Consider the following 13,681-nt stretch of genomic DNA (forward strand, 5'->3'; position numbering starts at 1 on the left):
GGGCCATATTTCATGTTATTTCTTAAATCTGCTGCGGGCCAATCAAAATTGGACCGCAAGCCAAATTTGGCCCCCCGGCCACAGTTTGGAAATCCCTGCCTTGCGTAAAGGTCAGATACCTAAAGTGATTGTGGAAATGTTTAAAAATTCTTTTATTCAAAGCAAAAATAGTTTTTGTCGCTCTTTCTTGATATGCACCAAGAAATGTTAGGGACATTTTAGTACTTAAAGCTCCAGTGAGGAGTTTTCAGGTGGTAATGAAACAAACTGATACTAATACTGATGTCTCCATATGACCTGTAGAAGTAAATGTGACCATCAGACACCAGACTGATTATTTCTATGGACCTTTGCAGACACATGACTACTAATGTCACTCACAAGAGCAGGGGTGTCAAACTCAAGGCTCGGGGGCCAAATCCAGCCCGTAGTGTAGTTAAACCCACCAGGGGCCCACCAGATCATATGATATTTTTATTAGAACTGGCCCACCAGTATGAGGTCTGCAGATTTCCTTCAGTATAAAAATGTAAACTTAACCATGATGATTTGTAATATCCCTGCTGAGTCTAAAAATTTAGAAAAAGTAAAACAGTAAAAATAATTTGATAAAAAGTCAGGAACGTAGGAGAAATTTGTGTTTTCTCCATATTTTTAATTTTGCATCTCACAGTTATGACTAAAAGTTATGGTTTTGACTTTTTATTTCTTGTTTTAACCTTTACAACTTATAACTTTTACTTTTATCTCATATTTTTACCTTTTAGATTCATAATTTTAAATTTTAAAGTCATGTTTTGACTTTTTTCAACTCCTAACTTTGACTTTTATCTAGTTTTTTTTTACCTTTAAAACTCATGACTTTTAATTTAATTTCATATTTTGACTTTCAAAACTCATGAATCTGAAATTTTATCTCATATTTTGACATTTTAAACTCACAATTTTGATGTTTATCACATATTTTCACTGTTAAACATCATGATTTTGATTTTTTCCTGTTTTGATGACTATTTCAACTTCTAACTTTGACTTTTATCTCTTTTTTACTTTTAAACCTCATGATTTTGAATTTCATGTCATATTTTAACTTTTAAAACTCGTGAATTTGAAATTTTATTTCATATTTTGACATTTTAAATTCACAATTTTGACTTTTATCTCATTTTTTGACTGTTAAAATCATGGTTTCAGTATTCTATCTCGTATTTTGCCTTTAAAAACATTATTTTGACTCTAAATGTCATGTTTTATCTTTAAATCTTATAAGTTTGACTTTTTATCTGAGTTTTTAACTTATCATGTTGACTTTTTAATCTCCCAAATCATTTAGGTGGACACTCAATGGTTAAATATCGACCCTGTTAGGCCCTCAGGTTAGACCCAAATTCAGAATCCTGTCCCTGCTGTGATTGAGTTTGACACCACTGCACTGGACAGAACAGTGGAATTGCCAGTGTTGACATTAGGCTACTACGCATTTCAGTCAATAACTTACATTCTAGGTGTATCAGGAATCCATAAAAGCAAGAAAAAAATAAATAGCTTAATAAATGAATAGCTTATATTGTGCTTTTCTAGTCATCTCACAGGTAAAAGGGCTTTTAACATTGCAGGTCTCATTTACACCCATTCATTCCACACACACACACACAGATAGAAAGTGGCCATTTGCATTAACTTATCCCATTCATAAGCATCCATATAAATCCTGATGCAGCAGTGGAAGAATTTAGGGTTAAGTGTCTTGCCCAGTGTGACATCAACGTGTGACTGCAGGAGCCAAGGACCAAACTCCCAACCTCCTGGTTGAGAGAAAACTCTACCTACTGAGCCTACCTACCTGTTGAGCACAGAGTAAAATAAGAAAACAGAGGAAATGAGGGACAGCAATAACCCCTTGTTTCCACTTAGGTATGGTTACAGAGGCGAGTTAACCACATGTCTATTCATTCATGTAGGAATCTCTGTGAAATACAACGCCTCCCCTCCATAATATTTTCATCTGGAGTGTGCCACGAGCACGCTGAAAAAATGTAACTTTTGTGGTGGATATTAGGGACCATATGGCAATTGATAGCTTGGCAAACAAGCTGTTAAAGGGCTATCATGATAGCTGATCAGCCAATCAGCTTGATATCACATACTGCCAAATCATTCACTTTGATATGAAATATACCATGATTTATTGCTCAGTATGACTTACTTTACTTTTAAAAAGTGAGAAGACAAGGTTAGAGTTTTAAAAAGAGGTAAGTTGACATACAAATGAACATCTCAATGGCTAAAAAAGTAAGCACAGCTTAGCTTGTGGGGTATTTCATGTCTTTAATAAAATATTTCTAAAGGTATGCCACAAATGCTAGTCAACTTCTTCACCTAAATGCCATGTTAGTCCTGTTTTTGTCTCTGTAGTTACCATAACACATTTTCAAAGTTACTGACTGGCAACATTTTTACATAATTATCCTCTTCTTTTAGCTACAGGTACTTTTTTATCAGGTTTCTAATAATCTAGGGATGCACGGTATTAGATTTTTGCCAATATCAAATATGCCAATATTTATAGATTGCTTTCAGCCAGTACTGATGTCTAAATGTAGTTCACACACAATTTAAATGAATAAATTCAGCCCTTAAAATATTCTTTTAAGTGTAAGAATGATGATGAATAAAGAAAAAGACTTTGGTCCAGTAACTTATTTGGTCTTATGGCTGATATTGACAGCTGATTTTGTAGTCAAAAATATCAGTTGAAAGTTTTTAAGCTAACATATACTGATATCATACCGATAATATCATGCATCCCTAATCAGCATCAGCCCTTTCATTGCTTCTATTGCAAATAAGACACAGCTATGGAATATTCTGTGGTATGCTTCAAAGAAATATTCACAGACATTTAATACTGACATTTCAAGCTTTCTAAGCTTTCAGTGGACAAAATGTGGGCTACACAGGTTACCACAGGGAAGTTAGGGACAGGATTATTCCTCCAGCACTAATCCAGTGAGAAACAGGCTGGGACCTAGCAGTGCAGACTGTGTGACACCATATGTAAAGGGTCTATATAGTGAATTTTATTTCTGCCATAACGGAGGTCTCAGAATAAGCCTACACTGACAGAACATCCTTTCTTATTTTCTCCAGAGCAAAGATACCAAATGAGTGATATTTTTGACCCTTCAAAGGAAGCTGGACTGCTAACATGTACAGGACAAAATGAGCACTCTGTCCACAGGGGGGCACCAAAATCAACACAAACCAAAAGTTCCTCACATGAGCTTTAAAGAAGTACAGTAAATGGAAAGACTGATGTTCCTCTCACATCTGTATGCTAAAGCTACCAACCTCTTACATGAGGACAGCATGGCAGGAAGCTACAGCTATGCCGAGCTAACTGCACTGTCCTTACAAGAACTAAATATGAAAAACTAAAGTGGAAGATGCCAAAAACAGCTTTGTCATAAGGGAAAAACTGCCAACAGCACAGTTAGACTTCCTTTTAACAATTATTCTTGGCATTACAGCTGTCAGCTGTTGTTTTTGCTCTGTTTGTTTGCCTCTAACCATCTCCCCCTACCCTTCTTCCCAAGCCCAGCACAGTAGTAGCACGTTGTTGTGCTGCTCAGGGTTTCTGCCTGTTTAAATAAAGTTTTCCCTTGCCATGGATACTTTACTAAATGTCGCCAAGTGCTTTAATCACTACGGTTTAGATCTGCTCTTTTTTTAAATATATTTTTAGGTTTTTCAATTCAAATTTCTGCCTCAGTTAACCCATTTTTACAGATTTAAACCACTTTTTTCCCTGCTTTAAAATAACATTTAACCAATGGTCCCACTCATATTTGCCACTTTGCCACAGATTTCTGCAACTTGTATTCCCCTTTTACCACTTTATAGGCCAGTTTTTGCCACTTTAACCCGTTTTCGCCTCTTTTTTCCCTATTTCTGCTGCATTTATCAAATTTTTGCCTCTTTTAACCCATTTCTACTACTTTTAAAATCCCATTTCACCACCCTTACCTCCAGTTATAGCCATTTTTAACTCATTCTAGCAAATTTTAACCCGTCTTAATTCTGTTTTCTTAGAAAAGGGATTTATTTTGTTAAGTTGGCTACATACTACAGCACAAATGAATAAAAAATAGTATTTACTGCTTTGATAGGAGTGGTTATTATTTGGGTTGAAATGAAATATGTTTATCACAGCTTAATTTTACAATGGACCATGATTTTACCACCCTCCATGGACCCCCAGTTTGGCTGGGGCCCAGAAAGCTCTCCCCTCTATCCCCCTTTTATTGGCAGCCTTGACTATTGACTATTGTGAAATGTGCATGGCTGTGTTCAACCACCTTCAGGTACAGTGGGGGTCCACAGTCTCTGGCACCTTTATTTTGGGGGGCTGCAGGCTGAAAAGGTTGGGAACTACAGAATTACACAATGAATAGACAACAAGGCTAACACAGAGTTAGCCTGGCTGATGTCTTTGCATGGTGTTTTTTTTTTTTTTTTACAAATAGAGTTATGCTCAATCAAATGGAACAAATTGCTGATCTTTAAACAAACATAACCCACACACAGTGAGGAGGAACTAAGGGTCAGTAAGGCTCCACACACAGAGCACTGGGGGTTAATTTGTCTCAGGAGCAGAGGTCATGCACAGCTATTGATCAGGGATCCTGTCAGCATCTTGCCTAAACTTCTCAGACAGACGTCCTCAAGTTAAAGGGAAATCTTGCTCTCTACTTTTCACTTTTGGGCTAATTTCAGAGTGCATGTAGCCAAGAGGAGTAAATGACAGACTTTGTGGAGTTAAAACATCATTCGGGACTTCCCACTCATGTTCTTTGTTTAAAGGAAATCCATGTGAGCTTAACAGCAACAAGCAGAGTTTTCACTTTTCTATGAGTGTGCAGTTACTGTATCCAACCTATAGATGACACTATAATACACAGTCTGCTCACATAATCTGTGCAAGTGACGAAAAGGTGATAAGAATATAAATAGCTTCTCTGGTATGCTAAGACTTAAGTGTTATCAGCTCCCATTACATCACCAGTCTCTTCTTCAGTATTTCCGTTACCCTGTGTCTTGAGGAAAATGTTTGACAGTCGTCACATGTGTATGTCTGGTGCTTTGCTTCCTCCCTGTAGATATGTGGATGTGTAACCAGGTGTGGTTTTTAATTTTTGTCTGTTTTTTTTTCCTTGTACAGTCATGTGGGAATCCACCTGATGTCTGACAGTGATACAAACACAACAAGCTTCCCCCCAGTGTTTTACTTTCACATTCAACTTCTGCATATCAGCTTTAAACATCTATTTTTCTCCCACTCAGCCCTGGGAATGTAGGCAGACATTCCTATAAACTCTAAACACAGCCATTAGCGCTGCTGCCCATGTGGACACACCCAGCTCTCCCTTTCAAAGACCTTTTTTTTCTCTCTATTTGATGTTTTCCCTCCCTTCTGTTGCCATGGCAATAAGTCTTGGCAGGAAGTGACAGCCTCATGCCCATGCAAAGGAGAACATTTGTTTTGTTGGGTAAACAAATCCAAGGCATGGAGGTTGTTAACAAGGACAATGGAGGTGAACGTTTTCCCTTGAAAATACATCATTAGACAAAGACAAATCTAAGTAGATACACATAACCACATGCTCTTTGGCTCACCCACTCGCTCCGTCCGTCTGGGTGCAGTTCGCACAACTTCTCTCACTTACTCATCGTCTCAGCAAACAGTCAGCACTTGTTGGTGTAAGCCAGCTTTAGAAATCAGAAAGTCAGAGGAGAAGCACAGAATAAGCAATCTGTCAGTGGACAAGGCAGACTATCAAGACATATTTTATCCCTGAACACCAGCTGGATTTTTATTCAAGAACAAGCTGTTCAAGGTGTCATTTTAACTTAAGATATTCCTCAGTCTGAGATGAAATAATGCTTTTTTACAGATGATAAACTTCAGCCTTTGGTTTGCTGGCCGTGTACAAAGCTAGCAACTCAGTAATACAGTGCCATCCAAACCTATATGGCCCTATTTGAAAAGTACTTGCCCCCCCACCCCCTGTTAAATCATAAATTAACTGTGATTAACAACATTTTTCACTAAGCACACCTAGGCCTGATTACAGCCAGACCTGTGAATCAAGAAATCACTTAAATAGAACCTGTCTGACAAAGTGAAGTTGGCCAAAAGAGCTCACAAAGTAAGAAAAAGAGCCATTGTCCACAAATGGAGAAAACTTGAAACAATGGTGAACCTTCCCAGGACTGACCGGCCTACCAAAATTAATCCAAGAGCACATCAACGACTCATCCAAGAGGTCAAAAAAAAACTCAGAACAACATCTAAAGACCTGCAGGCCTCACTTGACTCAGTTAAGGTCAGTGTTCATGATTCAACAATAAGAAAGAGAGTGGGCTAAAATGGCATACATGGGAGAGTACTAAGACCAAACCACTGCTGACCAAAAAGAACACAAAGGCTTGTTTCACATTTGCTAAAAAACATCTTTATGATCCCCAAGACTTTTAGGAAAATATTCTGTGGACTGACAAGACAAAAGCTGAATGTTTTTGAAGCTGAGCATCCCGTTACATCTGGAGTAAAGCTGACACAGCATTTCATAAAAAGAACATCATACCAAAAGTAAAACATGGTAGTGGCAGTGTGATGGTCTAGGGTTGCTTTGCTGCTTCAGGACCTGGATGACTTGCCGTAATTGATGGAAATATGAATTCTACTCTCTACCAGAAAGTCCTGAAGGCGAATGTTTCACAACCAGTTTGTGACCTCAAGCTCAAGAGCACTTGGGTTGAGCAGCAGGATAATGATCCCAAACACACCAGCAAGTCCACCTGTGAATGGATTAAAGAAACAAAATGAAGGTTTTGCAGTGGCCTTGTCAAAGTCATAAATCTGGGTAAGATGCTGTGGCATGACCAGGCCATTATTGCTCAGAAACCCTCCAATGTGGCTGAATTAGAATAATTCTACAAAGAAGAATGGGCCAAGATTCCTCCACAGCGATGTCAGAAACACATTGCCAGTTATCACAAACACTTGCTTGCAGTTGTTGCCACCAAGGGGGGAACAACCATTTATTAGGTTTGGGGTCAATGACTTTTTTCACATAGGGCCAGGTAGGTTTGGATGACTTTATTCTTTTAATAAATGAAATCATCATTTAAAAATGACATTTTCTATTTACTTAGGTTATTTACTTAGACCATCTGAATGCTGATGATCTGAAACATGTAGAAACAGAAGAAAAAAAATAGCTTAGGTTTAAGGATATTGTAACAGGCTTTTTAAAAACGTCTTTCCCAGAGTTTTTCAATCATAACTGTTGAACTGTTGAACAACTGTTGAAGTGCAATACTCCTGTTAGGGTGAATTCTGGCATATCTGGACAGTTTTGAATCTCTGGCTTCTGTTCAGTTTCTTGCAACAAGTTTGAAGAAAAGGTCCAACACATGAATCCTTCCTGTAAAAAGTGAAGATGCTGGCTATTCATCACTATCCTCAGAGGAATGGCCATAGTCCAAAACTACTGATCTCAGTCACATTTAATTGATTAGGACAGAACTTCCCTGTGATTTGGTGCAGTTAAATGCTAATTAAAGCTGTTGTGAGCATTTTTTCATATATTTGCTTTAATTTACGTCAAATAGATCTTGAAATAAAAATGTATTGAACTTGTATATGTCACTATTTTCATGAGTATATTCTAATTAAATTATAGTAATGATAAGTGATTTGTAAGTGTATTTTGGATTTATAATAATTTTACAATATGGCTTAGTTCAAAGAAATCAACGCCATGGCTAGAAGTGGGAATCTTTATGCACCTTACGATTCGATTACAATTTATAGGGCTACAATTTAATTCTTAATTGATAATTGATTCATTTGAATGCACTTTTATTTTACATTTCTGTTGTTCTCACTGTGTCAAACATAATAAAAACATCACATTTGTGTTTATATAAAAGAGATAATTAAATGTCCACTATCCTCTAATGGGAAATGTGTGTAAACTGGAAAGTTACAATTGCATTGAACCAAAGGAACCAGCATCCTTTCTTTGTAATATATCTGAAATTACAAACATAAATATGTCCTTTTTCACAGATGAATAAGTGGTCATCTAAATCTTTCTGTTTCCCGCTGCGTGTCAGAGTTCAGCATTTTTGTTCCTGCTATTTCTCCGTATTAAACATTCAAAAGCCTAATTCCACACACAGATGTTTTCTATTTCAAGGTTGATCATTTGCCTTAGGTTAGGTTCAATTACCCAAGCTTATGCTGACCCAACATAAAACAGCCTGATTCCACATATGAATATTTAATGCAAACATCTTTTCACTGTTTTTTGTTATAGAAGTAGATCAGTTTTTTAATTGGCATCAGAAGTTTCAGTATTTTACCAGTTTTAAGAATTTAATGACCTTAACATAAAAACTAGATCAAAATGCAATTTCAGCTGAAATTGAGTGGGGATGCTGAGAACTAAGCTGTGGAGAACTGCTGTAAAGAGCTGAAAAAGCAAAAACAAATAGCTGAAAATAGCATAAAAATAGCATTAAATGCCATAAAAGTAGCTGAAATGGCATTCAGTAGCTAAAACAGGATAAAAATAGCTGAAAATAGCCAATATCAGTTGAAAACAGCTTAAGAATAGCTGAAAGTAGCCTTAAAATAGCTTAAGAATAGCTGAAAGTAGCCTTTAAATAGCTTAAATAGCCTAAAAGTAGCTTAAACTGGCATTCAATGGCTGAAAAAGCATATAAATAGCTTAAAATGGCATGAAAATAGCTGAAAATAGTGGAAAAATAGCTAAAAATAGTGAAAATAGCCCAAGAAATGCCAAAGTTATGAGGAGTTGAAAAAAGTGCAGATAGATTGGTGAAATGTTGCCATCTGTTTAACATTGTTAAACAAAGTTAAATATTTAAAACATTTTAAAAGTTAGAAATGAGAAAAGTCATAGCAGTTGAATGATAAAGAAACTGAAGTTTTTAAAAGTTTAAACTGTGTCAATACAACAAAGTATGAAGGATGAAATAGCCAACACGGAAGAAGAGGAATAATAATAAAGAATGCCGATGTGAATATCAATAGTGTGGATGCTTACTCAGCATAAGCAATGGCTTAAGTCATTTTTCACCTCATAAAATAGAGGTTTAGCCTCTTGTTAGATACTTGCTTCATTTGCCTACATAATATCACATCTATATGGTTATGTAATTTCTATTATATGGTATTAAAGATAAGGGTCAGAAATAAACTATTTCCCTTTATCTGATTATAAAATAAAGCCGTTTTTGTTCTACTGTCCCATTCAACCTGATGCCCCACACACACAACCTGAATTCACCCCTAAATGGTCTATTTCTGGACTTGGAATCTATATTACATCATGTAGTTATGACTGTTTCCGGCCTCTAAATCTCTAAATAACAAAATGTCAACATTTTTAATACTTTGATGATATTTATAAGGCGGCATTAAGATTGGAAACTATAGCCAACAACCCCTGAAATGAGCATAAACACCTCCTTTGAGATACCAAAGTTCTATAAAGGGGAAAATCGCTGGTAAAGTCTAATTTGGACAGTGTGAATGTCTTTAATTGTATCAAAACTCAAATTTACCTATCCGTGGGTGATACACTTGTCATGGTATATAAACAGGTATCCATATAGCTTGATTTTAACTGTTATCGTAAAAGAAATAAAACTGTCGTGGTCGACAACCCCCTATGTGATTGTGTTGTGAGCACATTGTTCTAAATGGTTAAATATGGTTCTAAATAAACCATATTTCACACAATAACGTGTTGTGGTCATATATTTTTAACTAAAAGAGGCTCTTGTTCTCGGCGGTTGAACCTTTGGAGCTACATTTGAACACATGAGAAATTAGCATGCTACTGATGTGAAATTATGTCGTCTTTCAGGTTAATATAGAGGCAATGGTTAAAATTGAGACAAAAAAAATGATAAATTAGCAAACAGTAGCACGTTAAGTCGTGTTATAACGTGACTTTTCGCAGGTTTAACAGCTATAGCTCATCTTACTGACACTGCATAGTGTGTTGCTAAACTCTCACCTGATAGTATCTCTCACCCGTTGACAATATTGTCTACGTCACTCAGTGATCCGTTTAAAAACGTTTCCGCCCTGCCTAGCCCCTTTCTTACATAGTCGTTCATGATTGGCTCAGTCGAACGTCACTCACTCCAGCCCACCGAGAGTGTCCCGCCTCCTACACGAAGCTCCAGCAGTGAAACGAGGAACAGAAGCCCTAAAGCCAGGTACAGTGTGTCTCCGCTGCGCTCTTGGGATGCTGTAGCTTTCACCACATAACCGTAAGCAATTTCTTTTATTACTACTTTCAGCTCATGTCACATTAAGACTATGTTTTGGCTAGCTTTGTGTCGCTTCTGTTTGAATGAGACGGCAGAGTTGACAACGCTTCTGTCGTGTCTTCAGTTCATCGTGTCAAAGTGAAATAACGCTCACGATAGAATTATTCATGGACTTTGTTGTGATATTTTGTGCTGTTTTGGTGTGTGAACCCCCTGTGTAGGAATTTGATGTGGTTTCATTGAGACTATGACGGGTTGACGACCACATTGGGAAAATATGAGGCATTTTTGTCTTCGCTGACAACTTTGAATTGCTGTGTTGGCTGTTGTAACAGGAACTGAGCAGGGCTGTGAATTCAAACGGGACACCTGTGGTTTCTACCAGCGGAGTTTTTCCCTGTCATGACTTTTTAATTTGAACCGTCCGCATTGGTTTCCGCGATGACATAATCCGCCGCATGGACAGTTATCCTCACTCTTTATTACTATGTGTATCTTTATAGTCGTAAATATCTAGCTTTGAACCGTCTGTTATGAAAGCAGACACTCATTCAAAGTTGTTGACGGTAATGTTGTTTAACGGCAATGTGAAAAGGCTTTTTTCTAAGAGGCTACACGCAACATCCTAGCAGAAGGTATTGATTACCTATTTATGAAGCCATTAACACAAACTGAAAAGCAACAGTTCCTGTAAGTTCTACTTTATTGAGTTTCTTGAGCAAAAAAAAAAATCAACATTTATTTTCTTATCTCTTCAAATTTGCTTCGTTACCTTTAAGTAAAGTAATTCTTATAGCAGTCAAAAATGTGATTAATCTCCATTTTATGTGGCACTTTGAAATCCACTCTATTTCATTCAAAACTGTTTTTGTTTCATTTTGGATTGTTGAACTGTCCTAGATTGTACTTGATTTCAGTTTTGGATACAGTCATGCTTTTATTTTGAAAGCAAAGGAGGAACTTTGTGTAGAGCAAAGATTTGACATGAATCTAACCACAGATAAAAAGAGCTTTCTATGGATTGAAAAGGAAATAAGGGGGTTTCTTTTCTGTGTGTTTCTTTTTGACATTAAGGAGCAGTAGTGAACTAATTTTACACCACTGTGGCTATGGGAGACATTGCAGTGGCTTAACCAAAGTGTGATGAAAGGAACAATAAAGCATGTGATTAAAAAGATAATGCACTAATTAAGGACTTTAATCATATCACAATACATGCATCAATGCTGACAGCCCTTGTAAATAGCTTTGTCAAAGGCTGTGGTTCCAAAAGCGGGGGTTGGGATCCCCCAGGGTGTCACAGGATGCTTTCCAGAAAAACAAACTAAAATTAAAAATGATTGCAAGTGGTATATTGTACCAAATGATGTAAAGAAGTAAACATACTAAAGTGTGAATTTGCACACAATACTTTGCCTATATTATATGCTATGACCAACTCCAGGGCCATTTGGGGTCCCCAGCATGGGCGTAGCATGGGGGGGAAAGGGTACTGATTACCCACGCCCACAGTAGGGAAGGGCCCTTGAGAAGCCTGCAATGAAAAGTGTGTTTTTATTTATTTTTTTCTTAGTAGTTAGTGCCATTATTGAACCAAAAGTGACTAAATGAATCAGTCAACAGACTGAAATTGTTATCAAATAGAGTAAAATACAAAACTGGGGGGACCTGCTCCTCCCTTAAAAATGTCCAAATGTCCTGAAAAATAATACAAGTATGTTTAATTTAACCATAGTAAAATTATTGCTCATAAATTGGGAAACTATGTTTCAAAATTCATTAAAATGCAGAGATATTTGTAAAAATGACTCAGCATTTGTTTTTTTTTTTGCTAGTTGGTTAAGGGGGGCCCTGTGTAATATTCTTTCTGGGGGCCCAAAATCCCTAGCTATGCCCCTGGTCCCCAGTTTCTGGTATTTTTATTTCAGGGCCCATGTCCTGAAAAGTTTGGGAACCCCTAGTCTTATGGAGTAACTCTTGGGGAAAAAAATCAGACAGGGATGCAATGATACTTTAACGTTTGCTACAACATGGGGTGCAGAGAGCATAGCGGTTAGGTTGCGCCCCATACGCAGGCGACTCGGGTTCATGTCCGGCCTGCGGCCTCTTTTCCCACATGACTCATCCCTGTTTCTGACTTTATCCACTGCCCTCGTCTCCAGATAAAGGCATAACCCCCCCCAAAAGTGGATCACTTTCAAAAACACATGCTACAACATGTATCAAAATAATGGGTTCATGATACATCATGATTTTTTATATTTCTAAAGACGTTAAGTTGAAGTGTATGTATGAATGGAAAAGTTCTTTTAATTCATTGTTATTCTACTGATGAAAAAGTGCAGTATTATTCTTGATATTGACACCAAAAACATTTAAAATTTTGTAACAAGTGTTGCAGTATATATTCTGTCTGATCAGTTTAAATGGTCCATATCTTTATTGACTTTGAATGATGTTGTGATAAGTGGTTTTAGCCCTAGTTTGAAGTGATCACTTTAACATCTGAGCTAACATCTGCCTTGTTTCCTCACCATTGTCTGAATCAAAACCGTGACTCTCTTAACAAACCATTGATTAGTGAGAAGATGATGAGCCGTTCATCACTTAAACCTCAGGCTTTTGTTGTACTCAAGTGTTTTATTAAAGGCCTTTGTAAATCAATACTTGGCCTGTGCTACTCTCAGCCCAGGCAGGATCCTTTAATGCATGGGTAGTAGGCGCATCATTATCGCTCTGCCATTCACAGTTGGCTTTTATGCAGTCATTGCCTGCTCAACAATGAAGCCCTGACATTATATATAGTCTTCTAGACCGAGAAGCCAACAATGGAGAAAAATTAGAAACTTTTGGATCTGGATGGCAGATCTGACTCAGGAAAAAAGTCTGATTCTATAGTTGGACATAAACTGATTTAGCATGGGTCTTTTTTAAGCCAAACTGTCTTTTAATATAGGTTGTTTGTGATCATGTGATCCCAAATGTCTGTTGGGGGTCAGAAAGTGGGCGACAGCCATTAGGAATGAATTGAAACAGAGGAAATTAGTACTTTATGGCTCTTAATGTAGCTCTATGCCTCAACTATCATCAGAAAATTTCTACATACATTCAGTACACTTTACAAAAAAGTAACGTGGGGGTGATCAATATCACACTCAGTCCTGCAGATATCCTAGTGTCTGGCATAGTCTAGTCAGATGAAGGAAGACAGGAGTCTAGAGGAGTCTTGTACTGAGCTAAGGGGCTAGCTGAGCCTCTTTAACATAGAAAAAAGCCTTGTTTTGTCACAGACATGCTTCAAATA

The 13,681-nt window shown here is 37.2% G+C and overlaps 1 protein-coding gene and 1 long non-coding RNA gene across 2 annotated transcripts in view; one reads left to right on the forward strand and one right to left on the reverse strand.

The window, feature by feature from the left end:
• The window catches only part of LOC121523915, a 70,428-nt gene extending 60,275 nt beyond the window's left edge, over window positions 1-10,153 (reverse strand). The window contains exons 1-3 of the long non-coding RNA XR_005993076.1: window positions 10,119-10,153; window positions 6,648-6,861; window positions 5,677-5,769 (exon numbers count right to left, since the gene is read on the reverse strand). This is a non-coding gene — a long non-coding RNA (uncharacterized LOC121523915). The remainder of the gene's footprint in view (window positions 1-5,676; window positions 5,770-6,647; window positions 6,862-10,118) is intronic.
• A 103-nt stretch (window positions 10,154-10,256) lies between these two features.
• The window catches only part of LOC121524099 (oxysterol-binding protein-related protein 3-like), a 41,395-nt gene continuing 37,970 nt past the window's right edge, over window positions 10,257-13,681 (forward strand). Inside the window, exon 1 of the mRNA XM_041809292.1 lies at window positions 10,257-10,377. The gene's annotated coding sequence lies outside the window, so the exon portion shown is untranslated. The remainder of the gene's footprint in view (window positions 10,378-13,681) is intronic.

Source organism: Cheilinus undulatus, linkage group 16, assembly GCF_018320785.1.
Source record: "Cheilinus undulatus linkage group 16, ASM1832078v1, whole genome shotgun sequence".
NCBI classification, from domain to species: Eukaryota; Metazoa; Chordata; class Actinopteri; order Labriformes; family Labridae; genus Cheilinus; species Cheilinus undulatus.